The sequence below is a fragment of the Alligator mississippiensis genome, chromosome 5 (genome assembly GCF_030867095.1).
Source record: "Alligator mississippiensis isolate rAllMis1 chromosome 5, rAllMis1, whole genome shotgun sequence".
Lineage (NCBI taxonomy): Eukaryota > Metazoa > Chordata > Crocodylia > Alligatoridae > Alligator > Alligator mississippiensis.
In genome coordinates this window covers 13,124,859-13,152,067 of record NC_081828.1, presented here as the reverse complement: position 1 = coordinate 13,152,067, position 27,209 = coordinate 13,124,859, and the positions used below count along the sequence as shown (strand labels likewise).

The following is a 27,209-nucleotide window of genomic DNA, read 5'->3' as shown; positions in this document are numbered from 1 at the left end:
TAAGGCCCACATGTGTTCAAACGTATGTGCCTAACCATGTCTAATCTATTAAATTCTCAGGGCTTGACCTTCAGGCATCCTGGATGTCCTTATTTCCAGTGCTTTCTACATGTGAAATAAAGCTACTCTTATTCCATTTCCTAATTAAGGAACTGGGGGCCTAGACTGAAGCACATTTATTTGAGAATGTGTAGGTTTAGGTTTAATGCTTAAATGGAGCTCCACTATAAGTTTCTTGAGACAGGGACTTCCTTTTTCTGAGTGTCTGCCTAACATATCTCGGCGAATGCTTGTCAAAGCCCATTACTGAAAGCTCCCCTTAGCTTGAGAAGAAAAGGGAAGGGATCCCATCTCTCCAATCTGACCATTCCCTGGTTGGACATGACATCTTCCTGTTGAGTCCTCTCCGCCTCCTCTGAGCTGCTTATCAAGTTCCATTTGGTTGAGTTCATTATTTAAATCAAGGTACCGCGGCATTAACATTTCCATGATGGAATAATTGTTCTAGGCAAATGCCATGGCCTTGTAAGTTATACAAAGACTACTCTCCCTCACTTTTTCACCTCCCTATGTCCACAGCCAGCATTTCATAGACCTTCTGATCTCTGCATCTGTAAACACGCTGCATCAGTCAAGCTGAATGACTTTTGATTCACAAGTTCACTGTTCTGGATGCAGTACATAGATCACATCCTTGTGCTGAATGGACTCAGTTTTTGTCTTAGATGATCCCACTTATCCCATAGATGAACTTTTTTCCTTGCCATAAAATATAAATTATTGATGGCCCCAAGGACCCTGTCACAATGATAGTACATGACCTTTGAATTCAGTTAAGTGGCTAGATGAGTAAATACAATTATTTGAGGTGTAATTAATTAGGGGAGAATTTTTTGTTCCATTAAAAACAGATGGTGTCTTTTAAAATCAGATTCAAAGTGAGCACTTGTTTTGAGCAACGCAGGTCAGCCAGAGAAGGTCCGCTTGCTTTTCAATGAGACAAATTGGAGATACACCTAAGAACACATGGAGACTAGGTGAAAGACAAGGTAAGAGCGAAGCAGAGGCATCAGCTGTCTCCAAGGCAGTCGCCCTGTGGAAAGCAGTAGATCAACACAGCAGGTAGTGAGCAGCCTGTTTCAGAGCTTGGAAGTGACTGGTGTGTAGGCAGGCATGAAAAAAAAAATCTCCGGCATTACTTTTGTTGTCAGTCTGCCTGTCAAACTGCCTTTTGGATAGGGACAGCAGGTTGGTAAATAAACCAGCGTTCACTTCTGCATGTGTGAACACTTCTTTGGGAGTTTTATTCTTAATGCAAGCACTGAGCTTTAAGTACACAGAGTTATGGAGTATATGCAGAAGTGTAGCTGGCTGCCTCTGGGCAAAAAATAAAAGAAATAGTTAATGATTTACACAGCTAGCATGCCGTCTCCCTCCCATATTGACTAAAAGCATTGCTAGCTAACCATGACACAGCTATTTTGTTCACTTAATTTTCTAATTAGCACAAGCCCACCCATTAGCACATATTGGGTTCCTTTCACTGCTCAAACCTAGCTCCCCCCAGCTTGGGGAGGGGCAGTTGGAATTCAGCAGCTGGGTTGCTTGAAACAAGGTGGAGTGTAACAGGTGGTGTCAGAGAGCTAGTTAAATGCTGAGTGTGCTTTTTCTCTTCACTCTCAAGTTGAGAGAGAAAGCAACCAAAATGAGTACAAAATCTTTTTACTTTTACTAGTCATTAGAGGTACTGAAAGTCTATCCTTAGTGTTCCTTCTGACCAGGATGAGGTGAGTTAAGGCAGCAACAAAGTAAGAAATGTTCATGTCTATATAGTTTGTGATGGGAATGCGTTTGAGTTAATGGAGGAAAGAGGTTTTGCTAACATTGCATGGTCAGATGCTTAGCTGGTTTGCGTGGCATTGCTTTTAAACTGCGAGAGTGCTGAGAATCACTTCCTCATTAGGTTGTGCACAACTACAGAATTACAGTGTCCGAGGGAAGGTTAGGGCAAAACCCACAGGTTTTAGTATTATTGCATTACTTTGTCTATATAGCAGATATTTTCTCTGATATGTTATGAAACTGTTGGCAGAGCATTAATGTTTCCAAATACTAGCTTGGCTTAAGTGGAGAATAAGCTATTATTATTTTAGGTTCTTGGAGCTCCTGTGCTTTTAATTTGGTAGACAGCAAATGCATCCTTGCAAATGTTTTGCCTCTCAAGCTGAGCTGCAAAGCAAAGGAAAATTGCCACTCCTTTTTTGCATTTCTTGTTTATGATGGATAAGTGGCAACTTGGAGGCTTTATTTAAAAAAAATGGGTTTATTTTTTTTTTCTGCTTGTGTTGGAACCATACAAATAAGTTTCTCTAGTCTTTTGCTGGATGGCTGTATTAGCAGGGTTATGATACTCTGAAGTCCGAGTAGGGAAGAGGTGAGGGACACACTTTAGTCTGCTGTTCAGAAGTTGCTCTTACTTAACCTGTTTATCTACCTCTGAATTACTATGGCATCCTTTACTATAGTTCCTGAATACATCATTACCTCCCTTTTTCCTGTGAGGAGTTTCAGTTAGGAGGGTATTATAGAGCTATATTTCAGAAGTGCCCGAGCATTTTGATCTCCAGGTGTAGATGTTTAACACCTCAAAATAGCCGGCCCTATGCAGTTTGTTCAAGGTCGCACAGTAAGGTTGTGGCTTAGTCACCACTTTAAGCCTGCTGTGTCACCTGAGTCCCAGTCCAGCACCTTCAAACACCACTTCCCCGGGGAAGTCATTGGCATATAAAATTTTCTTTTGAAAAGACTTAGCTTCTTGCTAGGATGTTTTTACTCCAGTTCTGTAGCGGATCCACCAGTAAAGTCAGGAAAAAAAAGATGCCTGCACAGTTTGAGTATAAAACCACGGATGAAGCACCTGTTCTCTCCTACGTCTGGAAAAATGCTAAGAGCCTGTCTCCCTGCGATGTTTCTCTCTTGCATAGGATACTGAGTGAAATATTTTCCCCCACTTCTGCATTTCAGCCACGGCAGCTGTTCTGCCAGCGGATTTTGCCGCTATTGTTTTAAGAGATGCGAACACCATTTAAAAAAAAAACAAACCCACCAGGTTAAAATGGACCATAAATATATTTTAGAGTTTGTATGCAGAGAATGGGCTACCCACTGTACATGGGCTCAGCTGGGAGCCTTTGTCACAGGTACTGGTTTTATATGTGGTTACTCAGCATGGTATGGAATTTGAATTCTTCTCTTAACACAGCAGTGGACAATCTCTCTCGCTCTCATTTTTACTTCAGGCTGTTTTTCACAGGCGGAATGGCACTGCTGGAAACTAATCAACGTAATGTTTTACACTTCACAGAGGTCTATTAGTAATCATTGCTACAATTTCTAGCACCAAATAGGGACAATGTATTCCTAAACCCCATCCTACCTTGGATTGCATTTTTTAGCCATAGGAAAACATAATTATCTCGGCTTCTCTGTGCAATGTCCATTTTGTTGTTTGTTTGTTCTTTCCCGGATGCTGTTGCTGGCAGTCAGATGTGAAAATGCCGTGATGAGTATTAAAAAGTACCAGTGGCAGTAGTAAAATGCAAGTTGCTAACTCCAATATGGCTCCTGTTATCTTAGCATCTGAGCTCTGCAGAGTCTTTTCACAGTACCCTGGCATGGCAAGAAAGTACAAATATCCTGGGTTTTTTTGTTGTTTTTTTTTATGCAAGGCACCGAGACATTTTAGGCTTTGTTTTCACCGCTACAAATAATTTTTACTCCAGAATAACTGATGCGTGCTAACTAGTTTGCTGTAAAATCCTAGTGGAGAAAAGGCACTGTAATTGCACTGTGAGGTCAGTCATGGCAGGGGGTATAATATAGAGCTTGCCTAGCTACCTACTGGGAAAACTTGTTTCTATAGAAATTTGTAGGAGAATAACTATTGTGCATTAGCGGTCTTGCAGAAGCAGTGAAAATACAGCCTAAGTGATTTTCCGGACTTCCTATAGGAAGTGGAAGTAAGAATTTAAATCTAGTTGCCCTAAATCCAAAATTAGTGTCCTACTAATCATTGGCCTATCCTTTCCATGCTCTAAAGAATGGGTCTATTTTATAGTCCTTACACTTACTTGAGGCTTATGGTAAGCTACATCCCTGCTTGGACAAAATATCAAGGGTTAAGTGTGTGTTTGTGAGAGAGAGTAAGCACATTTGGGGTGGGAGATGAAATTCTGGTTGACCAGAAGAAGACAGCAGGTGATGCCCTCCATCCAGGGTCTGACAATGCTAAGATGTGCCGATTTCCCCCAGACTCGCCCCATAGCTTTCGCTTGGCTGCTTGTCCTGCACGTCATGGGTGCGTACAGACATTCAGAGAGATGAGCCAAGGCTGAAGTTGGTTCCTTTTTCAAAGCTAATCTTTAAACAATAAACGGTTATTAGCAATGAATTAGATGTGCTAAAGAGTTGCAAGTTCATCAAAAATATATTTAGTCATAAAAAAAAAATGTAAAATAATATCATGTATTAATGCATAGCCCTGAATGAGGAGCTGGGATTATGGGACAAAACCCTTTTTTCAAGTCATCCCAAACCACAGATCTCTGCCACTGGGAAACTTTCCTGAAGAAGCCTGGGCAGGGCAGTGCTTGACCCAAAGCTTGGTTTTTGGTGCTAAGTAATAGCCCTGTAGGCCTGTATGTTGCTATGAATAAGGAGATACATTTGGGATGGGACTATTGGGCAAAATCCTATATGGGTCACCCCAAACCTGCCTTATTGCCTCATCCCTGCTACGAGGAGACTCCTGAAGAAGGCTTGGCAGGTTGTTGCCTAACCTGAAGCTCAGTTTTGTGTGCCAGCCTGCCAACTGATGGACATCAGACCTGTGTGTTATTTACATAACACTGAATGAGGAGCTGAGTTTGGGCTGGGATTATGAAGCAAAATTTTCTATCTCCCCCCCAGAATGTCTCCACTACTAGTGGACTCTCCCAAAAAAGACTGGGCAGGTGCCTGCCCAATCTGAAGCTTGGCTTTTGCATGCTAGCCTGCCAAATCATGCCCTCACAGATCTACATGCTAAATGCATTGCTGTGAAAAAAATTAGTTGATCTTGGGCTGGGATTATGGATGAAAAGCCTTTTCAGATCACCTGAAATGACACATCATGACCCCGATCTGACCTAAAGTTTGGCTTTCATGCGCCAGCCTGCCAACTGACACCCCTCCACCCAAGCTGATGCTATGTGCAAAGCCCCCAAAAGGAGCTGAGTTTGGCCCTGGATTATCAGGCAAAATCCTTTTCAGATCACCCCAAGCTGCAAGTCTCCTCCATCAGAGGATTCTTGAAGAATTCAAGGCAGGGCAGTACCTGATCCAAAGCTCAGTTTTCGTACCAGCCCGGCTACTATGTAGTACCGCCTGCTCCCAATAAGAAGCTGAGTTTGGATCACCCCAAAACACACATCATTGCCTCTTGAAGAAGTCTGAGCTGGTCCCTTCCTGACCCAGAACTTGGTTTTTGAGTAGCAGCCACCCACTGTGTGCTAAGTATATTGCCCTGTATAAGGATCTGGGTATTTTGGATGGGATTATAAAGCAAAATCCTTTTCAGATCAGATCACTCCAAACCACATATCTGTGCCACCAGGAGACTCTCCTAAAGATGTCTGGGCAGTTCCCTCTCTGATCCAAAGCACGGTTTTCATATACCAGCCTACCACCTCACAGCCTAACAGGTGTGCGCGATAAAGACATCGCCACAAATAAGGAGCTGAGTTTTAACGGGGATTATTGGGCAAAGCCCACTTCAGGTCATCCCAAACCACATGTCTCCACCATCAGGGGACTCTCCTGGAGAAGTCAGGGCAAAGTTTTTGCCAAAAACCCAAAGCTCAGTTCTTGTGTGCCATGCTGCCAACTAACACCTGCTCTTAGGATGGGATTGTGGGGCAAAACCCATTTTGGATCACCCCAAAACACATCTCCACCACCGACAGTCTCCTGAAGAAGACTGGGCAGGCCCCTGCTTGACCTGAAGCTTGGTGTTTGAGTTCCAGCCTGCCAGTTGACACCCACCCTGTAAGGCTTGTGTTGCTGTTGGGCTAGATGCTGGGCGGCAGTAAGACTATAGGGCTTTTATACCACCTTAAGCCCCCACCCAGAAATTTGGTAAAGTAAGTTTGAACAGGATATTTTAATGTGAGCAAACCTGAACAAACCCTAGGCAAATTGTTAACTATTAACCTTTAACTATAGCTCAAAACTAATCACAGTCACTGTCACAGCAGACCAACCTACGCTACCACCCAGCTCAGTCACTTAGGAAGATAGTCTCACCCAGGGCTGCCATTCAGGGGCTCTGCCACCTGTGCCATTTTAGTAGTAAGTGCTGGGTAGGGAGACTCATGTTGGAAGCCCTGTTGCTCCCTGCTGCCCTTCTCCTAGGGCTCTACCACCTATGCCAGCCAAAGTAGCAAGGGCTGGATAGGGAAGCCCACACAGGTGTTGGTGTTAGGTGTTACTCTGATGCTGGGGAGCAGTGCTAGAGATGCCACCTCCAGGGGTCTCTACCACTCTGCTGGGGGGCTTCATCATGCCCCCACACTGCCGGGGGTCTCCATTGCTCCACTGTGGGTCCCCGCTGCCCTTTCAGGCTGCCTCACTATGAGCAGAAAACCTACTTGAATGACTTGGGACGTCATTGCATTATTGGCTTCTTGGTTCATGAAACATGTTAAAAATTACAGTATGGCTTTTTGTCTTTGGTTTTTCTTATTAAAGATGCAACAGTCTTCTCGGACAGAAATATAGGCCAATATGAGGATTTTTGGATAAGCACCTGTCATGTTTTTTCACTGTGAATGCGTGAAGTTATTTGCTTAGATTTTTTTTGTGTACCGTCTTATTTATTTGTTCTTAATTAAGGTAAACTAAAGCATGTTTATTTAAATTGCTTTCTGACAGGAAATATTGCATTATAAATTTCCTTTCCTTTTTTTTTCTCATGGAAACATATGGTTTGTATATAAACCCACACTGATTTTTCCAAATGTAACTTACTTATTACCATATTTACTCAGATCCAAGATGAGTTTTTTTCCCTCATTCAACATGGGGAAAACATGTCTCCTTTCGAATCTAAGTAATGACGTTCTGTCATCAGCTAGGTCCAGAATCAGGCAGTCATACAGATTGGGGGTCAGGTGGAAGATGGGGCGGCAGCTTGCATGAGAATCGGGAAGCAGCACATGTGAGGATGACGGGGAGGGGGGCAGCAACACCCATGTGCTCATGATTGGGCAGGGGATCAGGAAGCAGCATGTGTTGGGGGATTGGGCAACAGCACACACGAGGGGATTGGGAAGTAGTACATGTCATGGCTTGGAGCAGCAGTGCACATGGGGAAGCAGGCAGGGAATTGGGAAGCAGCGGATGTTGGGGATGGGGCAGTGGCAGGGGTAGATAGCAGCACAAAATAGGGATCAGGTGGCAGTAAGGGTTGGGAATGGGGGGGTAGGTGGATGGGGGTGAGTGGTGGGTTGTGGATCGGGGGACAAAGTTGTTAACTGTATACAATGTATTAAATTATAATATACATAAACATAAAACTAAATATCATATATTTACACAGAGAACACTAACCAATAACCAAGGTTAAACCCTAAATAACACTATTTACAACATCACAATACAACATTTCAATTACAAAATATAAGGCGCAAACATGAACAATCTTAATAACATCTATTCCTTAATATAATCCCTGACCCATGGCAAGAAATGGTCCTCCTTCCAATGGGGTCCCTTTGGGGGTGTCCAGGAAGCACCAGGGGCCCCTCCCCTTAGGACCTTGACTAGGCAGGGGGCTGCTCACCCAGCCCCTTCTCTGGGTTTGCCCACCCCAAATATCTTTCCCCTGTGGGACCCAAGGGCACAATGACTCATGCTCCCTCAGACGGTGGTGGTCAGGGCATAGCTCGATGGGGTCTCCTCTGCTGGAGCACCTCTCCAGGCCTCTCCTGCACTGCTGGGCTCCTCTCTACCCTGTGCCCTGCTCTGGGCACCGAGGGTTCAGCTCCTGTACCACCGCTGCTGGCTCCTCGGTGCTGGGCCTTACACCGCAGCACTACTATTTCCCCATGCTCTGTCTCGGCACCGAGGGCTCACTTAGCACAGGCCAGGCCCTTCAGGCTCCGGCCAGCCATCCTCACACCGGGTGGCTAACCCAAGTAGCTTCTGCTGCTCTCTGGCTCCCAAGGCTTGGGCCCACGTGCAGCCCTCCGCACCGTGGGACCTGACCGCTTGCTGGGAGATGAGGTCTGAGCTGCCTTACTGCAGACCCAAGACCCTGTTAGGGTTGCAGGCTCAAGCCATTGCTTGCAGCTCCTAAAGCCTGGGCTCCATGCACTGAACTGTTCACCATGATGTGCCCGAGCAGTCTCGCAGTGCTCCCAGGACCGGGTCTCCACACACCATCCCTGTGCGCCAGCAACATTGTACTGCTCCCAAGGCTGCTCCTCCAGTGGCAGCTTCAGGAGCCTTGGGCCTATTGCCTGCTGGGGGAGAGCTCCCCAGCTTTTCTCAGCTCCACTCTCCTTCAGTTCCTCACTGCATCTGCCCCTTGTGCTGGGCACGCCGCTCCTTTTATACGCTCCAGGGCTCCGCCCCAAAGTCTTCCGGACCTGACAGTTTGCAGTCTTCAATCAGGTCCAGAGCAGCTCTTTTCCCCCTCCCCTCAGGAAAGGGGCATGACTTTATTTCTCCTGCTGCCTCCTAATTGGTGGATGGGCTCCACCAATCAAAACAGCAGGATCTCAAGCCTGGGACTCAACCCAAGCTCTAAAAGGTGAACCTGTTATGCTATTAATTGCAAAAATTAACTATCATTATCCATGCATATTATTCTATCCAATAACATAGAAGACACTGAGAACTGAAAATCACAGTATTAGCACTAGCAGTAGTAGTAGCAGGCATCTGTCTGTCTTGTGAGACAATAGAAATACACCGAGTGAGACATCAACTTGTTGAACATAGTCCTTGCTTGAAAGATAAAGCAAAGCTGGAATGACCTCCCCAGGGTACAAAAACCTGGGCAGTATCTATGGAGACACTGAGCTGCCTGCACATCAGTGTCCTCATCAGCCTTGCTGGTTTAATCTAAAGGGAAGGTGGGTTGCCAGCATGTTTTGAACCAGCTTGGCTGCTGGAGCAAAGGAGATCATCCTTTTGTTCATCGATCTACTCCTAGACTGGCTGCTGACCAGCGTTAAAGAGCCCAGTCTACCCTATCATGGAGTGGACTACAGTTCCACAACTGTTGCCCAGGGGTAAGACTAGCACCTTTCTTTAAGGATGAGGCTGAAGTTGGTTCCTTACTCCCAGTTCCTTATAAGGAACCAACTTCAGTCTCAGGTTAGTGGGAAGTTAGATTGCATTAAAAATGGTCACCCAATCTAATTTAGTTAGCTCAGGTGTGGATGTTACACTAGTTAGGTGGCTCTATGTGCAAACTGTGTAGAAGTTCAGGACAGTTAGATTAGTCTAAAAATGGCCAACCCAATATAAGTAAAATGGTCCACTAAGGCAGTCTAATTTAGCTCAGGTCCAGTGATACCAATCTACTGAATTTCTTCACGGTTCCCAGGGCATCTCTGGGGCTGGGCAAGCCCAGCTGCTGGCCCCAGCCCTGGGGTTAGCTTTTCCTACTCCCTCCTTTGCACCAGGCTAATTTTAGCCCCTTCAGCCCCTTTTCCCACCCCCAGATGAACAACCCCCCCCTTCATGGACCAACCAGCCCTTTCTCCCTACCCTTTCCCCCAGCCCACCAAAAGTCCCATCCCACAAGCCGTTCTCAGTGCTGGTTTTATCAGCATTCACGGCAGAAAGTCTCAGTGGTGGGGGGAGACGGATGGGATGGTAGGTTCACTTGTGGGGGGCAATAAAAATAGCTCCTCCTGGTCTGGGGGCTGGGGAGATAGTTTCCCAACTCTCCTCTGTGGATACTGTGAGCCCCTCCTGACTCCTCCACCACTGGAGCCTGCTTTCCCCTGATGCCCCCAACCTCCCTCTCTAGTCCCTCCCCATCCTGACTTGCCTTGAATCAGGTGGCTATTTTTAACATGATCTAACTCCCCCCCAAACTTTCCCAAATGTCTGTTTGGAGCCCATGGGTGCATCCCCACAAGCAAGAATGGGTATTTTCCAGGGACAACTAGCACTGCTGGCTGTCCCTGGGGCAGTAATTGTTAGCTACATGCATGCTCTGACATGTAGCAAGTTGCTTGGATGGGGTAGGAGAGGCTGGGGCCAGCACCTGGGCTGGCCCCGGCCACCTTACCTGGGGTCCTGAAGGCCTCCTAGGGCTCTAGTGGTGGCAAACTGGGCACACAGAGCCTGGCTGGCAGCTGGAGTGTGGCTCTGGCTGGCTAGGCTCTGGTTTCGGGCAGCTCATGCTGTCACCATGTATGCCCTGCTTTCTTCTGGCACAGGTTTTTTGACATCGGGATTTCATTGCTGCAAATTAGCAGCACAGCTAATGCCTCTTGTGATGCCACAAACCACATGTGCCCACTCATCCAGATACACCCCAGGCATCCTTGGAACACAAGCAGGACAGGTCACATTAGTAATCACATTTACCTATCCCCAGTCAGGTGGGGGCCTGTGGCTGCAGGGTTAGCAGCATTGTCTGAGCAGGCCCGTTATATATATATTCACTACTAAATGTAAAGCCCAGGGTTTGTTCCCTGCTACAAACAGCTTCTTCCACATGGAGAAAGGGATATTTAATCTGTGTTTTCACTTGTGTTGAACTTTGAATTAAATAACATTGACAGGCAGATGGGCAACATTAAGGGGCTTCCAAGTAAGATTGCTGAAAAATAAGAAGACTTTGTTCCATTGCTATATTTTAGTGAAAAGGAAGAATTCATAGGTTGGAAGGGTTTTTTTTTTTCCCCGGTGCTTCTCTCGGCAGTAATGAGCAGGAATCTCTGAAGAGGGTTTGAAGCCTAGACGCTTTGCTGACAGGGTCATTAAAGTGTCACTAACTACAGCTTTGCCAAAAAAAAAACCTAAGTCAGTAATTGCCCAATATGGACATGATTCTAAAAATAAATAAATAAATAAATTACTGATGAGATTTTTTGCAAGCTGGCTTGAAGATCCATTGCATATTGTCTACTGCCATCCATGGCAGTTGTACCTCTATCCCTCCTACGCAGGTCTGCAAATCCTAGTCAGGAGTGCTTTGAAGACTGAAAACAACCCGCAGTCTCCCTCTTTTAATCTGTCTGCAGCACTTCAAAGTACTGTTCTGGTACAAGTGCAGAAGCTTTGGTAACATGAGGTAGAGAGATGGAGATTAGGGTGGATGGGGGAAGGAAGAGGGATGGGGATTGGGGAAAAAGAGAGTGAATGTAACTTTAGTGGGGCTAAACCTCTCCTTGCTCCATTGACCTCCTTGGCAGCTGTGTTGTGAAGTGGGTCAGCAGTTTGGCCTTGGAAGCCCTCTCTGAATGGGCAGATAGATGTGTTGGTCATGGAGGACTGCTGCTGGAGGTCCTTTCTCTTATGCTGCTAAATATCACCAAAGAAATGGGAGGACTGGCGCCTCCCTTGAAGGAGAGCTGTCCTTGGTTTCCATCCCCTGCTCTAGGCATGAAGGAGCTGCAGGCAGCTTCCTCTCAGATGTTCCAGCCGGAGACCTTGACTCCAACCAAGCCTCTAAACTTACCCACAAGATTTGCATTAAAAAAATAAATAAATTAGGAGATGTTCATATTTAATAACAGTGCATCTTGATTCTTATGAAGGCAGAAGGTTGCTGCAAAACTGAGGGTGACTGACATTTAAAAATGCCAAAGATCTTATTAATTCTTCAGTGCAAGGAATATTTCTAGAGGCCTTGCATGTGGATTTCCCCCTTGGAAGGCCAGAAGCCTTAAACAGCTGGATGCTCACAGAACCGAGCCTTGTGCACAGTGAGGGGTGGGGACTTGTCAGTCTCTCATTTTAAAATCATGTATTTGCCATTTTCTCAAAAGGCAAATGATAATGTGCGTGTGAAGGTTAAGGGACTGGTGCCACTGGGATTTGCAGATTTGCATCCTCCCACTGTAGTCAAGATGTGGCAATCCAGCTCTTTCATGCTGTCTGTCCCATTACTGACCCCTCTCTTGATTTGAGTAGAGCCCCTTCTGCAGGAATTAAAGGCTATTCAGTCTCCCTGCTAGCGCAGCACTGTGCCATTGTTGTTCATCCGAAACAGAACGTACTAAGGCATACTTCCACCAAAATGCATTGCACGTATTCCAGGATTGCAAGCTAAATGTCTACTGAGGTCTGCAGAGTTTAAGGGCTTTCCCTTTCCTCCCCCCGAAGGATTGAAGGGCCAAGCACATTAACACGTTTCCCTTCTCACTTCCCATTCACTTGTCTGTGATAACTGGCGCTTGATAAAAAGCCATAGTGCTTGTCTGAAGAGATTGGCTTCAGCTAAGTGTCTGCCAAAAAAAAAATGTAATCCTAGTTGGTTATGTGTTGAGTCAAGACCGTGTCCTCGGTGCCCTGCACAACACTGGGTAGGCCCAGATTCTTGTTTGCAAGAGTTTATACCCCAGGGGCTAAGGTTTGCTTTTGGATGTGAATGTCCTGCTCCTGTTGACTTTCTTGTGAGCTGCATGGGCAGAGCTTGGTGCCAGGGTGGGCAACTAATCCAGTTCCAGATGGATGTTGTGTCCCCTGCTAATGGCATTCACAATGACACCTTTCTGCTGCTGGTGGTGCTGGTGAAGTTACCATTTCATCTCAAGTAACTGAGCTTTGGGCTGTACTTGGTGGTTCAACCCCTATAGATTTTTTTCCACATCAGTGAGAAGTGATGGGGGCATTGCATATATTTATGGCATTATAAAACACAGTAGCAGGTTTATGATGAAGTCTTTGTTTTTGTGTTGGAAAAACGTAACATATACCATCCTGTTGGAAATAAAGCTAGGCACACCCACACAACAAAACTAATGTGACGAGTGGTGAATCTCCAGTGGTGGCTGGTGTATTTTTCCCCAGGTCGTGAACCACTCTCTGACTCTACCAGCATTCGATGCAAGGGTATGTTGGTTTTCAAGCAGGGCATTATTGGAGCAGGGCTGGCAGTGTGAGGGGATGCTTTGATATGGTTGTTACTGTTTGTGTTAACTATTTTGCTTTATTATGATTTTAAAAGAAGAAAGCAGAAGTTTTCTACTTCTGCTGCTCACCAGAAGCTGGTAGTACTGAAAAAGGGAATGGGTGAGATCGTAACTGTGCAAGAGACTGTAGGTGGATTAATTTGGGTGATAGCAAGCCAACTGCAAAGAACCTGTTTAAAGACTCAGTAAATATATAGGCCACATATGGTGTATTGAGACCTCAGTTGGCTTCCTTTATGAAGGGTTGAAGAGATTCAGGGCAGAAGGTCAGCACAAAGCCTGTGCATCACTTGGGCTTTGCTTTGACTGCTTGTGTTCCTGGATTTTAGTTTATATTCATCTCTGCAGGGGGAAAATTTCTCTTCTGGCTTAATTTTGGCCCTAGTCACTTAGAATGAATCCCATTTCATTTTAAACCAATGTAGGGGAATGATATAATTCTTTCTAGTGATGCCAACTGTGACAAGCTTCATTCTATGGAAAAATAAAGAAGTAAATTCTCAATGCATGAAAAAGCATCTTGAAAACGGTTCTGAATTCATCTCTTTAAATTGTTGGTGGCAGTTTCTAGGAGTCACTCATCACCCTTTAATAATGATTTCCCATCTCTTACTGAGATCTACTGGTTCTCTCGCAGATATTAATTTATAACGTTTAACAATTACATTATGCACAACACGCTGTATGTGAACTGAATGGTTCACTGAACTAAGCAAATGCAGATGAGATTGGACCAAAAAGATATAGTGAAAAGACTGAACTCTAATAAAATAAGGGTATCACAGGTCAAGTGTTGCTTGTATGCTGACATTGCAGTAAATATATTGGTGTAAGTTAGCCAGACACAATAGACTTTTGTTCTTGGGCAGATATCAGAAAACATGCACTCAGTGAACCAGAAAACTGCAAAATTGTATAATAAAATTAATCCTAAACTATGAATAGCAAAAATGCCAGACTTATTTTGCATCTAGTTTTTCACACCAGCAAATATCAATTTATCATTAAATTCTGTTGTCATCATATGAGCACTTGCTGGGTTGGACTGAATATAGTTTTATATCGGTGCATGTTTTGTTAATAAATATCAAATTAGCATAAAGGAATCAGATAGCCTATTTTAAAACCAGGTTTAAAAACACAGTTACATGAAATTTATGCTTGGATATCTTTTTCAAGTGTATATCGTATCTTTCATTGAGTATTTGAATTGCCATTCATAAATATATTGGTGTGATCTGGCAGTCCCTGGCTCATGCAGGTGTTCCCTTGGACTGCTTCTGTCCAAGGGGTGGGTGCAACCCTCCCAAGCAGTATGCATGACTTGTCTCCTCTAGGACCACTTCAGGGGGGAGGTGAATCAGTCACAACTAACTCCCAACTCTGTGGTCTTGAGAGTCCCACTTTGAGTTTTAGAGGATCCCTATTCAGTGATGGAGAAGATGAAACTTCAGAACCTCCAAGATTCGTCTAGACTTTGAATTAGAGTTATAATAGGGATTTTTCTCACAAATCAGTGCTGTTTATTGTCCTGAATCACTCTTGATGTTCTCTTTTGTCCTCTAGTTCTCCTAAAACTGTGGCATCTTGTGCTCTGTGGAAGGTGGGGTACCTTGTTACTTTGGCTTGTAGAACTAATTATCAGTCGGACTTTATCTATTGCCAATCCTTGCCAATATTAGTGGTATATCCAATGGCATATCTAACCTATCTGAGTCTGAGTGGGTTCCTCCTGTTAAGCACTGGCTGTCACACAATCTGCTTGGCTTCTCTTTCAGTCCTTGGGGTACAGAGTGGTGGATGGATACTTCTGCATTTTATGTTGCTGAGAACTGTTAACTATTGCGATGGCAGCCTTTTGAAAATCAGTCACTGGTCACTTGACTTATACCACCAGACAGGTGATCATCTAACCTCTTTTTGAATTTGCCCAAGGTAGGGGCAAGGACCACTTCCCTGGGAAGTTGGTTCCAGATTCTGGCCACCCTAACTGTAAAATATTGCCCCCTGATCTCTAACCTAAACCTGTTCTCCATCAGCTTCTTACCATTGTTCCTCATCACCCCAGGTGGTGCTGGGGGGGAAAAGGGCTCTGCCTATTTGCTGTTGATCTCCCCTGATGAGTTTGTAGGCAGCCACCAGGTCCCCCCTCAGCCTCCTCTTGCTGAGGCTGAACAGGTTCAGGTCCCTCAGTCTCTCCTCGTAGGGCCTGTCCTGCTGCCCTCTCCCCAAGCGGGTGGCCCTCCTCTGAACTCTCTCCAGGCTGGCCACATCCTTTTTAAAGTGCAGCGCCCAGTACTGGACTCATTACTCCAACTGCGGCCTGACCAAAGTCGCATAGAGGGGGAGTATCACCTCTCTGGACCAGCTTGAGATGCACCTTTGGATGCATGACAAGGTATGGTTGGCCTTGCTGGCTGCAGTCTGGTATTGGCAGGTTATGTTCATCTTGGAGTCAATAATGACTCCGAGATCCCTTTCTGCCCCTGTGCTTTCAAGAGGGGAACTCCCCAGCCTGTATGTGTGCTGTGGATTCCTTCTCCCAAGGTGCAGCACCCTGCATTTGTCTACATTGAACCCCATCCTATTCTTGTCTGCCCACTTTTGTAGTCTGTCTAAATCTAGTTGCAGCCTCTCTCTCCTTTCAAGTGTGTCCACCTTGCCCCACATCTTCGTGTCATCAGCAAACTTGGATGACATGCTTTCACCCCCCTCATCCAAGTCGCTGATTAAGATGTTAAACAGTGCGGGCCCGAGGACCGAGCCCTGGGGTACTCCACTGCTCACATCTTGCCAGGTTGAGTACAACCCATCCACCACTACTCTCTGGGTGCGCCCCATCAGCCAATTTTTCTACCCATCCAACTGTGCAGGCATCAATGCCACAGTTGCTTAATTTATTGATGAGGATGGGGTGAGAGACAGTGTCAAAGGCCTTCTTAAAGTCCAGAAGGACTACGTCCACGGCGACACCATCATCCAAGGATTTAGTTACTTGGTCGTAGAAGGCAATCAGGTTGGTCTGGCAGGACCTGCCTTTGATGAACCCATGCTGATTGCCTCGAGCATGATCTCCCCTGCAGGTCCCCACAGATGTGCTCCTTGATGATCCTCTCCAAGAGCTTCCTGAGCACCGAGGTAAGGCTTACAGGCTTATAGTTACTTGGGTCCTCCTTCCTCCCATTCTTAAAAATTGGGACCACATTAGCTAGTTTCCAATCCTTTGGCACCTGGCCAGATGAACATGAATGCTCATACAGCCGGGCCAAGGGCTCCGCAATGACCCCTGCCAGGTCCCTCAACACCCTTGGGTGGAGCGCATCTGGACCTGCAGATTTAAAAATGTCTAGCGCTTCCAGAAGATCCCTAACTACATCTGCACTGACTGAAGGCCTGACAGAGCTATCCCTGAGACTGTCCCTACCTCTGGTAGGAAGGATGTCCTGGTCCCTGTTCAAGAAAACAGAGGCAAAGAAACTGTGAAAATATGAGCTTTTTCATCTGGCGTAGCCACAGGATTACCATTTGAGTCTTGCAGGGGCCCTACATTGCCTGGTGCCGCCTTCTTGCTCCCAATGTACTTGAAAAAGGACTTTATCTTGGATGCTAGCCTGAGTTCTATCTCTGCCTTGGCCTTCCTAATAGCCCTCCTATGTTCCCGGGCCGAGGAAGAGTACTCCTCCTTGGTGATGGCTCCTCCCTTCCGCTGGTTGCACACCCCCCTTTTAGTCCTCAGGCATTGCTGAATGCCCTTGCTGAGCCAAGGGGGTTTCTGAGCACTCTTACCCGCCTTGCTTCTCTCAGGGACTGTTACCCTTTGGGCCTGGAGGATCGTCCCCTTAAGGTACGACCATCCCTCATGGATTCCTATCTCCTCTACCTTCTGGGCCCTCAGTGCCTCCCCCACTAATCTCCGAAGCTCATTGAAGTTGGTCCTTCTGAAGTCAAGGGCTTTAATCTTGCTGGTAAGCCCTTGACACCCTGCACTGGAAGGTGAATTCTATCAGGTGATGATTGCTATTGCCCAGGTGGTCAAGGACCTGCAGTCCCCTCACCAGGTCATCCCCAGTGGCCAGGACCAGGTCCAGCAAGGCATTACCCCTAGTGGGGCTGTGCACCTCCTGGATAAGGTGAAGGTCCTGTAATATAGCCAGGAACCTATGCAAGCAGTCAGACCTGGCTGTCTGCTCCTCCCAGCAAATGTCTGAGTAGTTTAGGTCACCCATGACAATAACATCCTTTGACCCTAACCGCCTCCATAAGCTGACCGGAGAAGTGGTTTGTAGTAGACACCCACTGTAAGGTCCGTTTTGCTATGCCCCCCTTGTAGTTGGACCCACAGTGTCTCCGCCCAACCCTCCTCTAACCTGAAGCTAATCCGTGATGCTGTGAGGTGCTCTTTGACATAGAGCGCAACCCCCTGCACCTTTCCTCTCTGTCCTGTCACTTCTATATAGGGTGTATCCCCGAATGCCCACCCCCAGTGGGGTCCCACCAGGTTTCTGTGAGCCCTACTAAGTCTGGATTCTTACTCACAATTAGGAGGCACAGTTCCTCTTGCTTGCTCCCCATACCACGAGCATTAGTGTAGAGGCACTTGAGGCCTCCTGAGGGTGCACGTGCCTCCCCCCCACTCACAGGTGTGGCCCCCTACTCCCAGGACATTGTAGCTTACCTGGGCATCCCTTTCTCTTGTCACCCTGCATGCTGGTGAAGCATCCTCTCCACTTGGAGCAGCCCCTTCCCCCAGTGAAGCTAATTTAAAGCCCGCTGTACGAGATCAGCCAACCTAGAAGAAAAACTTGACTTGATTTGAGGTATTTCACTTGGCTTTGAATTCTGGAGCATCCAGTATTAGTGCTTGTCTTCTCTGCTATGGGCTCCATTGTTACATGGGTGAGATCATGATTCTGCTGCAAACAATGGCAAAGCTCCTATATTTCACCCTATATTAATAGGACAGGAACAATGTAATTTCCTTCCCTTCCAAGACATGGTGTGAATCTTTTTTCCAAGCAGTGTGAAGTCCCGCAGTGGAGGATGTTATAGAGGTGCAAAAGTGCTGTTAGACTACACTTCATTATTTTGATTTCCATCTGTCACTTGTAGCATCAATGACTGGAAAGGGCGTAATGTTTGAAATTAAATCCTCTCGTTAACTTGCAACACGATGCAGTTTAGGGAAAAGTTGATTGTTGTACTCTGCTTTTACTTGGTAGTTTTGGTCTGGAGGGGTAATTGAGTCTTTGTGCTCAATTTTATTTCAAGCAAGTTGCACCTCATTCTATATAAAATGAACACAGTGTGCACCTGGTATAGGCTATGCAGTGATATTTAAAACATGACTATTTGAGCGAAGTGAAGTTCTCTCCTAAATATAAGCTGTAAACCCTTATTCAACATTAAATCAAATCAATGTTAATTTGGGAACTAATTAGCATTTCAAGCTTTTTTCAGCAGTGTGGTGATTTTGTACATAATGCTATGTGATTGTACAGAAGCGCATAATTATGGAGCTGAATACATTGTCTCCTGCTGACATGTTGCAAAAGGAGATTCCTTTTAGCAAGGGATGCTCAGCATATCTGAATTAAAATACAAAATGCATGTCTGAATACCACACACCTGACCCGTATCAGATTTAAATTGAAATTATGCCAGAGTCTGGGGGACTTAGTCAATGGATGGGCTGCATACACATGATATGAATTTACTGGTTCCAGTTTCTATGTTATTTTATTGTTGAGACAGACCGAGAGGTATTTCTAGGTGAGAAAGTTGCTACAAGGAAAACCAAATACTTTTAAGAGGTTATTTTAAGAGGTGATTTGTTGAACTGTCAACACTGGGTCATAACAGCTCTTGACTTAGCACAGAGTCCCATTTTGATGGAGGGCAGCGATGGATACTTTAGCAGCCCCATTGTGCAAAACTGTAGAGTAACCTATGAACATGGACAGACATATCCCAAGTATGCCAGAGACTGAGGTGTGGAGAGAGGCCACAGATGGACAACTGGAGTGAATTGCTGGAAATATGCCAGTAGTCATGGCTTGGTGGGACATGCTTGGGGATGTCTTAGCTAAAGTGTGGCTCCACCGTATAAACCAGTGGTTTGCAACCTTTTTAGACTCAATGCACCTTTGAAACTTGAAATCTCTGGCTTTATCTCTTAAATCATGTGGGGGTGTTCACAGACCTAACTGCACTATAAAAGCAGAAGGTTTTATGTGCTTGTTAAGTAATTGGGCTAGATTACAACCTGCAAAGCTTTATACCATGGTGATGAATGCACCGTACATACGTAGAAAAACATGCCCATTTACTTTGAACATGTTGGGTAGCAACACAACCCCACCATTCATGCACAAGAACTAACTGATTTATATAGTCTCTGTCCTTCAGAAGGGAGCCAAAGTATATACCTAATTCTGATGGTAGTATTGTGTATATATATAATATGTAGGACCACTTTATATTGGGGGAATTTTGAAGAAAAGGGAGGTGTTGGTTTTTTCCATTCTTGGCTCACGGAAGTCTGCCAAATAAGAAGCCGTTTAGTATTTATTGTTCAGGTGTTTGAAATATGATGGCATGTGTCAGAGACCTAGTGGGCTTCTTTTGTTAGCTCCCCTTTTAATAGGGCTTGAATATGGTGGAGGGTTTTGCAAGGCTCACTGGGCATGGCTCTTTCTCTTGTCTGTGGCACCAGAATCACACTTTACTCATAGTTTGGTCGTGCTGAAGTGATGTTGTAGCCATGATGTTCCAGGAAATGTGCAAGAGGCAGAGATTTCTGTAGGTGGCATCTTTTATTGGACTAACGGCATGGTTTGGTGTGCTTGGGATGGTGGCTGGCTTTGTGCACGTAAGTATGGTGATCTATGAGGGTTTTATTTTTTTATATAGTGGTTTGTAGAGTGCCATTCCAGATGTGGCTCATGGGGTCCAGGAAGCGCGTGTCAGTATAGGAGCATTCCAGCTGGTCTAATAAAAGATATCGCCCACAGAAATCCTCAAATACTATTTTGCCTCTAAGCTGCTTCAGTGCAATTCTTTTCCACTCTGATAAATCATTAATGCAAATTGCTGGGTACATCCTACTCCTCCTCCTTGCTGTTTTCCGTGACTTAGTTTTAGGCTGTGAGGAAGGCACATTAGAAAATCTGATATGGCAAGAGTTTTTCAGGGACTTGGGTAGGGTAGGCTAGGACGCATTTAAATGCCTAGCAGAGAGAGAGGATTTGGGCCTACCTTTATTAAAGATGAACACTGAGGGCACCTATACACATACTGGATGTCTGCTCCAACGTGCACACGTTGGAGCAGATTTAATTAATCGCTAATTAGCATGCTCCAGGAGCCTCTGCTTCACGCGTATCCAGTGTCCCCATACTTCAAAATGGTAGCGGGGGTGCTTTAACTTGTCGAATGACCTTTAGCTAAAGCACCCCCACTGCCATTTTGAAATGAGGGACACTAAATACATGTGATGCTCAGGGTGCTTTAATTACAGTGGGTCTGGGAGCCACTCTAATTAAAGCGCTCGCCTCTCCACCTTGGAGCACATGTAACGATGCCTTGAGATTCAAGCCTCTTTGGAGAAGTGTTGTTACAGGCCTGCTGAGTTCAGCTTGCTCCATGCTTTGACTTTCTATCCATCGCTGAAATTCAGTCAAAATGGAAGTGAACACTGCAGCCACTCCACACAATGCTACAACACAATTTTCTTTCCTTGCCACCCCCTCTGGCAAGGGACATAGCTTCACATAATAACGTTTGTTGGTGAAATGTAGTAATGTTGATGTGAGATCTTTGTACACCCTACAGCAATAGGAACTCTCGCTCCTAAAGCCCCCACAAATACCTCCCCTTTCGATATCATGAAATTGTTGATTTTTGACTTAGAGATAAAGGACACTTAAGGCTGACCCCGTCCTAGCAGTCTCACCCATTGTGTATCACAGTAAAGCAAATATGTAACACTTGCACTGAATTTAACACCCTCAATATGTGATACGAAATGGGACGAGAAAAGACAAAATCTAGATTTTCAGCTTTTACCATGACACTCTTACATTTTTAGGTTTAAGGCATTTAAAATGTTTAACATTTCTCCCAGTTACATTTTTATGGTTGATTGTACACTGTGCTACTTCTTGTACAAACACCATGATACGCCAGCGTTCTCAAGGCAAACAGCTGAAAGTTGAACTATTTAGAAAAAGATAATTCAGCCAAAGAAGCATGCTAATTATATCCTTGGTTATTTTCACACACAGAAATATTTCAATCTACACTCTGTGTTTATGTGCTAAAAGATGTTTTTCTTGTCTGCGCTAGAAATGTACCTCGGGGAGCTTTATTTTTGGTTACACATTTAATGCAGAACATTATTTGCATCGGAGGAAGATCACATCTTTCCCTTGCCTGATTCATCTTTCTCCCACTAAACTTTAGGCTTTTCCTATTATTTGCAAAATTGCTTTTGTATCCAGTTGGGATCAGATTAGCAATGGTAAGATCTAAGCATATTATAGTTTATAGCGATGGGAGAATTATGCTCCAAGAATGGAATGTGTTGTGTGAAGCACGGGGAGGGGGAAAGAGACACAGAGGACAAAAGACATGATTTTAGAGTAGCACAATGAGACTATTAAACCCCTATTAGCCTATGAAATTACAGCATAGCAGGACAGAAAGAGGAAGTGTAAGAGGAGGAGGAGGGGAGAACTGTATTCTTAACTGGTATAAGTGAAGATTTCTTACCCACTTCAAAATTTAGGAAGAGGTGAGCGAGCTGCCCCTTTTGGGACAAAAGGTAGCATTAGTTCATTAATCAGGACTCTCAGGGGTTACCTCTGGAGGAGAGGTGCACGGTAAATGCTCATTTTTAGAAATTCATGGAGAAATTGATAGGGCGTTCCAGTTTTTCAAGGCTAGCAGTGATCTGCTTAACCATTTAACTGCTGTTTCCCTGCATGCAACAAATTTACTATGATTGGATTATGGTGTTTTATCACCCTCCTTTTGCAATCCCAGAACAGCAGCTCAACGGGACTGTCGACTCTGGAGATACGCGCTGCCCTACTTTGAAGCAGCAGCTGCAGCATCAGAAGGGTTAAGCTCAGTAATCAGGGGTTCATCTCCTCACTTCCTGAGATCAGTTTTATAAAGCTGAGCAGATGAATCTGGAACATTTTTAGACAGAAAATGAAAGAGGTGAAAAAGATGAAACTTTTCTCCTCGTATGTGCTAACCAAGCTGGGCTTGAAATTCACTTAGATTCCTCTGTAGATCTGCTTTTGAGGAGCAGAAAAGTGCAGCCTTCATATGCTAGGCCAGCTTGCAACATCAAAATACACCAATGACCATTTAGTCCTGAGTTATATATATCGTCATCTCTGATCACTGCTGAATATTGAAGAGGAAGATGGACAACGTTGCTAATGTGTATACCTTATTATAAGGGTGTGGGTTGTAGCTGTGTTGGTCTAAGGACGTAGGCAGACAAGGTTCTTTGTGTGAATCTGATATCTTTTATTAGATCAACTTAAATAGTTGGAAAAAAACTATTATACCGTATTTTAATACATAGCAGAGGAGGAATTTCTCTCTGCTTCCACCTCTTACTCTGTTTGAGCTCAGAACTGTAATGACTGATTTGTAATGTTGTTCTGGCTAGTATAACTGCAGATGAATCTTTCTAGCATTTCTTCCCTCAAAGTTTTGCAATTGCAAGTTTCACAGGTTTTATAAAGTTTTTATAAACCTGGGTTTTAAAAGTGTTGCTTTTTACTAATTTTAGATTTGGTTTGGTTTGACATACCCCCAGGAACTTGTGTGAGTGCCCGATTCCAAAACAGTCCTAGGCAGAGCTAGAAGGTCACTGGCAGATGTGTGCTGGTCTTGTAACTGATAGGGAACAGATGCCAATTTGCCATGTACTCTACCGGCTCCATCACATGAAGAAACACTTGAGTATCAGTCTGTTAAGTTTGCGCTTTCAAATTTTAAACAGAACGATTCACATTCACTTTCCTGATCGGATCACCCTGCCAAAAACCTGAGATAGTGAAGACAGTCCTAAGATCTTCAGAAGTCCCCAGCTGCAGTCTGAGGTCAGGCAGATGAGCTCTGACATTTATAGTGTTAGGTAGAGTCATACAAACTCAAACCAGACATCTTTGGGAGAAAAATCAATTTTTATTTTTTATTCTGTATTTGGTAAAGCTCTGCCCTCCCCCATTTTGGTCAGTTTTAGCTTTTTGATAAAAGTCATTTTTTTTGGTAGAAATTTAGATGTAAATGAAGGGAGAACCTCAGTTTCCTCAAGTTTTTATAGGAAAAATTTCCAACCAGGTCTTTAACTTGAGTCTGTTTTGAGGGCACTGTGTATGCTTAATGTTGGCCCATACAGAGAACTCGGGGTATGCTGTTGTTTCTGGTTTTTTATTTTCTCCCTCTCAGTGTTTTTGTTGTTGTTGTTAAGTGTGTGCCCTGCTAACCACCTTGCTATAAGTCCCAGGCAGCATTCTTCCTCTAAAAAACACAGAACTGCAAAATTCAAAGCTAAACCAAATGTACTGTGCTCCTATTTGAGGTTGGTACTTGCTCACTGTAAGTATGATTTCTTTAGTTAAATATTTGTCTTTCTCTGGTTAGCTGCCATATTTATTGAGAGGAAGGGCTCTTATTAGTTGTTATTTGTATTGCAGTAGCATTCAGGCAATCTAGGCTCATTGAGCTGGGCATGAAGTCAACAAAAATGGTCCTTGCTCCATTTAGTGGGGAATCTTAAATGAATTACTAATACATATATATGCATGCGCGCACGTGCACACACACACGCACTACATTTTTTTGGCAGGGGAGGAAGGAGGATTTGTGCAGTTTAGTTTTGTTACTGAAAAATTGTACTAAGTGTAATGTGCTCTTCTCTCTCGGGCTCATATCTTGGATAGAAATGAAAGTATCGTTTGGAACAGAAATAAGATTGACATGTTCGTGAAGTGAAGAGGGTTTAAGCAGTGTAAGGGATTATGGAAGCTCTGTTTTGATTACATGCAGAGATGACTGAAAGGTAATTTGTTTTTGGGGTTTTTAAAATTTCTTATTGCTGTATATCAGTTCATACTGAAAAACATCTTGTGCCACTAAATGTTTTTATATGTGCATATTATTTTCCTGACAAACAGGTTACAAGAGGGCTTGATTCTACTACTGGTAGTTCAAGTGCAGAGTCTTTTTCCTTTTTATGTAGCTGATTATTGCATTTGTGGTGATTTTTACAGAATTTTTTTAGGACGTTAAGTTTACAGGCAGCTTTGGATAGCACATCTGCATAATACTGTCACCATAGACTCCTAGAGTCATGGTTGGAGGGGCCTCAGGAGTTATCCAGTCCAACGTGTTGGTAAGGTTGAAGGCAATTATTAGCACAACCTTTTCTGTTCCGCTTGGCAAGCCAGTACTCAACTCGCTGCAGTAGGTGTCAGATAACATTAAGCTTGCTGGGCAGCCTTGTGATAGCAAGCAAATAGGATGCAGTGCTTTGGGGTGAATTCTGAATAGCGAGAGATGCCCTGGGACTGGAATTGGGTTTGGATGGAAAAGGCAGGGAGAGAGGGTGGTACGGAGTTCAGGAATGTGGGGTTAAAAGCCAGTTTAAGAGCAATTAGTTCAGGCTAGGTGGGCTGGTTCAGCTGTCCTGGTCCAAGGGGATAATGTTAAAAGAGCAATGAATTCAGGCTGGGTGGGCTGGCTCAGCTGTCCTGGTCCAAGGGGATAAAGTGCTCAGTTCCAGATTCTGATTTCAATTCTACCAGAGCAAATCCAGAGTGTGGACACATGTAACATTGGAATCAAGTGTAATGGGCTTGCAAATGTTTAAAAACAGGTAGCCTCTATTATACCCCTGACTGAAGTACCCTCCCATCAGGGAGCACTACAAGGGGCTGCAGAGACTTGTGGCCCCTCTTCCCTTTTTCCCCGCAGGGAGAGATAGAAACCGGAGATTAAATCCTGCTGCTCCTCTCTCATATCCAGATTGAGTCACTGAGCAATGCAGGGGCATGCTTGTGGGCCAGGTTTGCAGTTTTGAGAAACTGTGTTTCTCTTGCTCTGTTGCTGCAGGTCTGCAGAAGGCATTGGCCAGTCACATAGGCGCTCTTCTTAAAAGTGTGAAATAGGGGTAATCCTATTTTTTTTGCCATCCATTCTCTGCTTTACTATACGGATTATAGACATTTAGACAAGGGGGAGGACTCTTGCTTGCTCGGTGTCGGGGCAGTCCCCTGCACAGGGGCATGGACCTTGTGTAAGGCTGCCAGGCACTACTGCAATACATGCTGAGGCTGATAACCTGATCAGTAACCAGTGGCTATAGTAAAACAAGGGAGATCACATTTCCTGAGCCACACACATCACTGGGGAGATGAGCACTGGAGATGATTGCATGGGGTTTGGGAGGAGGACTGAGTCCCACTTGAGGTTTTTGGATACGACTGAACGCGAAACTGTGAACAGACCCTTGTCAATCCCTTGGGAGGGTGGAGACTTGTAGACCCAACAAAGATTTCTCTTCAGTGCAAAAATTAACAGCCAAATCCAGAGTAAGATTTTCTCTGAACTAACTTTGTGGTAACTATTCCCTTGGCCAAATTGCCCTGCTCCGGAGATCTTGTATGTTGTTAGACTTTCAGGAAATTCAAAGTAGTTAACTCTGAAAAGCCAACTACCTACACACACAATAGTGCTCTGGGGGTCTCACAGCTGAAATGGTGAATAACACACAAGGAGCAGCAAATAATGAAGCCCTGGATTTAACTGGTCCCCTCCTCTTTTTAATGCGTTCTGTCTGGTCTCGGAGATAAAAATACTCAGGGCTTGTCTGCAAAAGGAAAAAGTGATGGTGCCCTTTTGTTTCCTGATGTTGTATAAAGGAAGCTGAGGCGGTTCTTCCCTCCTTGTTTTTTACATGAGAGATTCATGTAGTTTCTGCCCTTTGCTTCTGGATAGAGAATTATTAGTGACAATACAATGAGACAGAAGCCTCAGAAATTGCAAGGGGGGGCAATTGTTAGGTCAGCTTAAGACTTCTTTTTATTTACTTTTTTGTGACTTGAATACCTAAAAGCAGCTAGGAGAAAACGTCTCCGCCCAGTGTTCAATACTGTCACTTCTTCATCTGAGCAGTGAGAACAGCACCATTCAAGTGCTTTGCTACTCTTAGAGTTAACCCAAGGAAAACACCCAAGGCAAAATAAAATACTTGTAAGATAAAAGTCTTTAGAATCACAGAAAATTGGAGCTGGAAGGACCCTCAGGAGGTCACATCTAGTCCAACCCCCTGCTCAAAGATGGACCATCCCCAGCTAGATCATCCCAGCCAAGGCTTTGTCTAGTCGGGTCTTAAAAACCTCCAAGGATGGAGCTTCTACCACCTTTCTGGGGAATCTGTTCTAGTGCTTTGCCACCCTCCTAGTAAGAACATTTTTCCTAATACCTAACCTAAACTTCCCTTGCTGCAACTTGAGCCCATTGCTCCTTGCTCTGTCATCTGCCACCACTGAGAACAGCCCAGCTCCATCTTCTTCTGAACCCCTCTTCAGGTAGTTGAAGGCTGCTATTAAGTCCCCTCTCAGCTGCCTCCTCTCTAGACTAAATAAGACCAATTCCCTGCCTTTCCTCATAAGTCATGTTCCCCAGGTCCCTCACCATTTTAATTGCCCTCCACTGAACTTTCTCCAATTTGTCCACATCCTTTCTGGGGGGGGGCAAAACTGAACACAGCACTCCAGATGTGGCCTCACCAGTGCTGAATGGAGGGTAATAATCACGTCCATTGATCTTCTGGCAACACTCCTACCAATGCAGCCCAGGATGCCATTAGCCTTCTTGGCAACAAGAGCACACTGCTGGCTCATATTTGGCTCATTGTCTACTGTAATGCCCAGGTCCTTTTCTGCAGAGCTGCTGCCCAGCCAGTCAGACCCCAGCCTGTACTGG

General features: G+C 44.8%; 1 protein-coding gene across 3 annotated transcripts in view; it reads left to right on the top strand.

Annotated features, from left to right (window-relative positions):
• Positions 1 to 1,595: 1,595 nt before the first annotated feature.
• Positions 1,596 to 27,209, top strand: part of DAB1 (DAB adaptor protein 1) — an 830,004-nt gene continuing 804,390 nt past the window's right edge. For all 3 annotated transcript variants that reach the window (XM_059727867.1, XM_019479247.2, XM_019479246.2), the window contains exon 1: positions 1,596 to 1,787. The gene's annotated coding sequence lies outside the window, so the exon portion shown is untranslated. The remainder of the gene's footprint in view (positions 1,788 to 27,209) is intronic.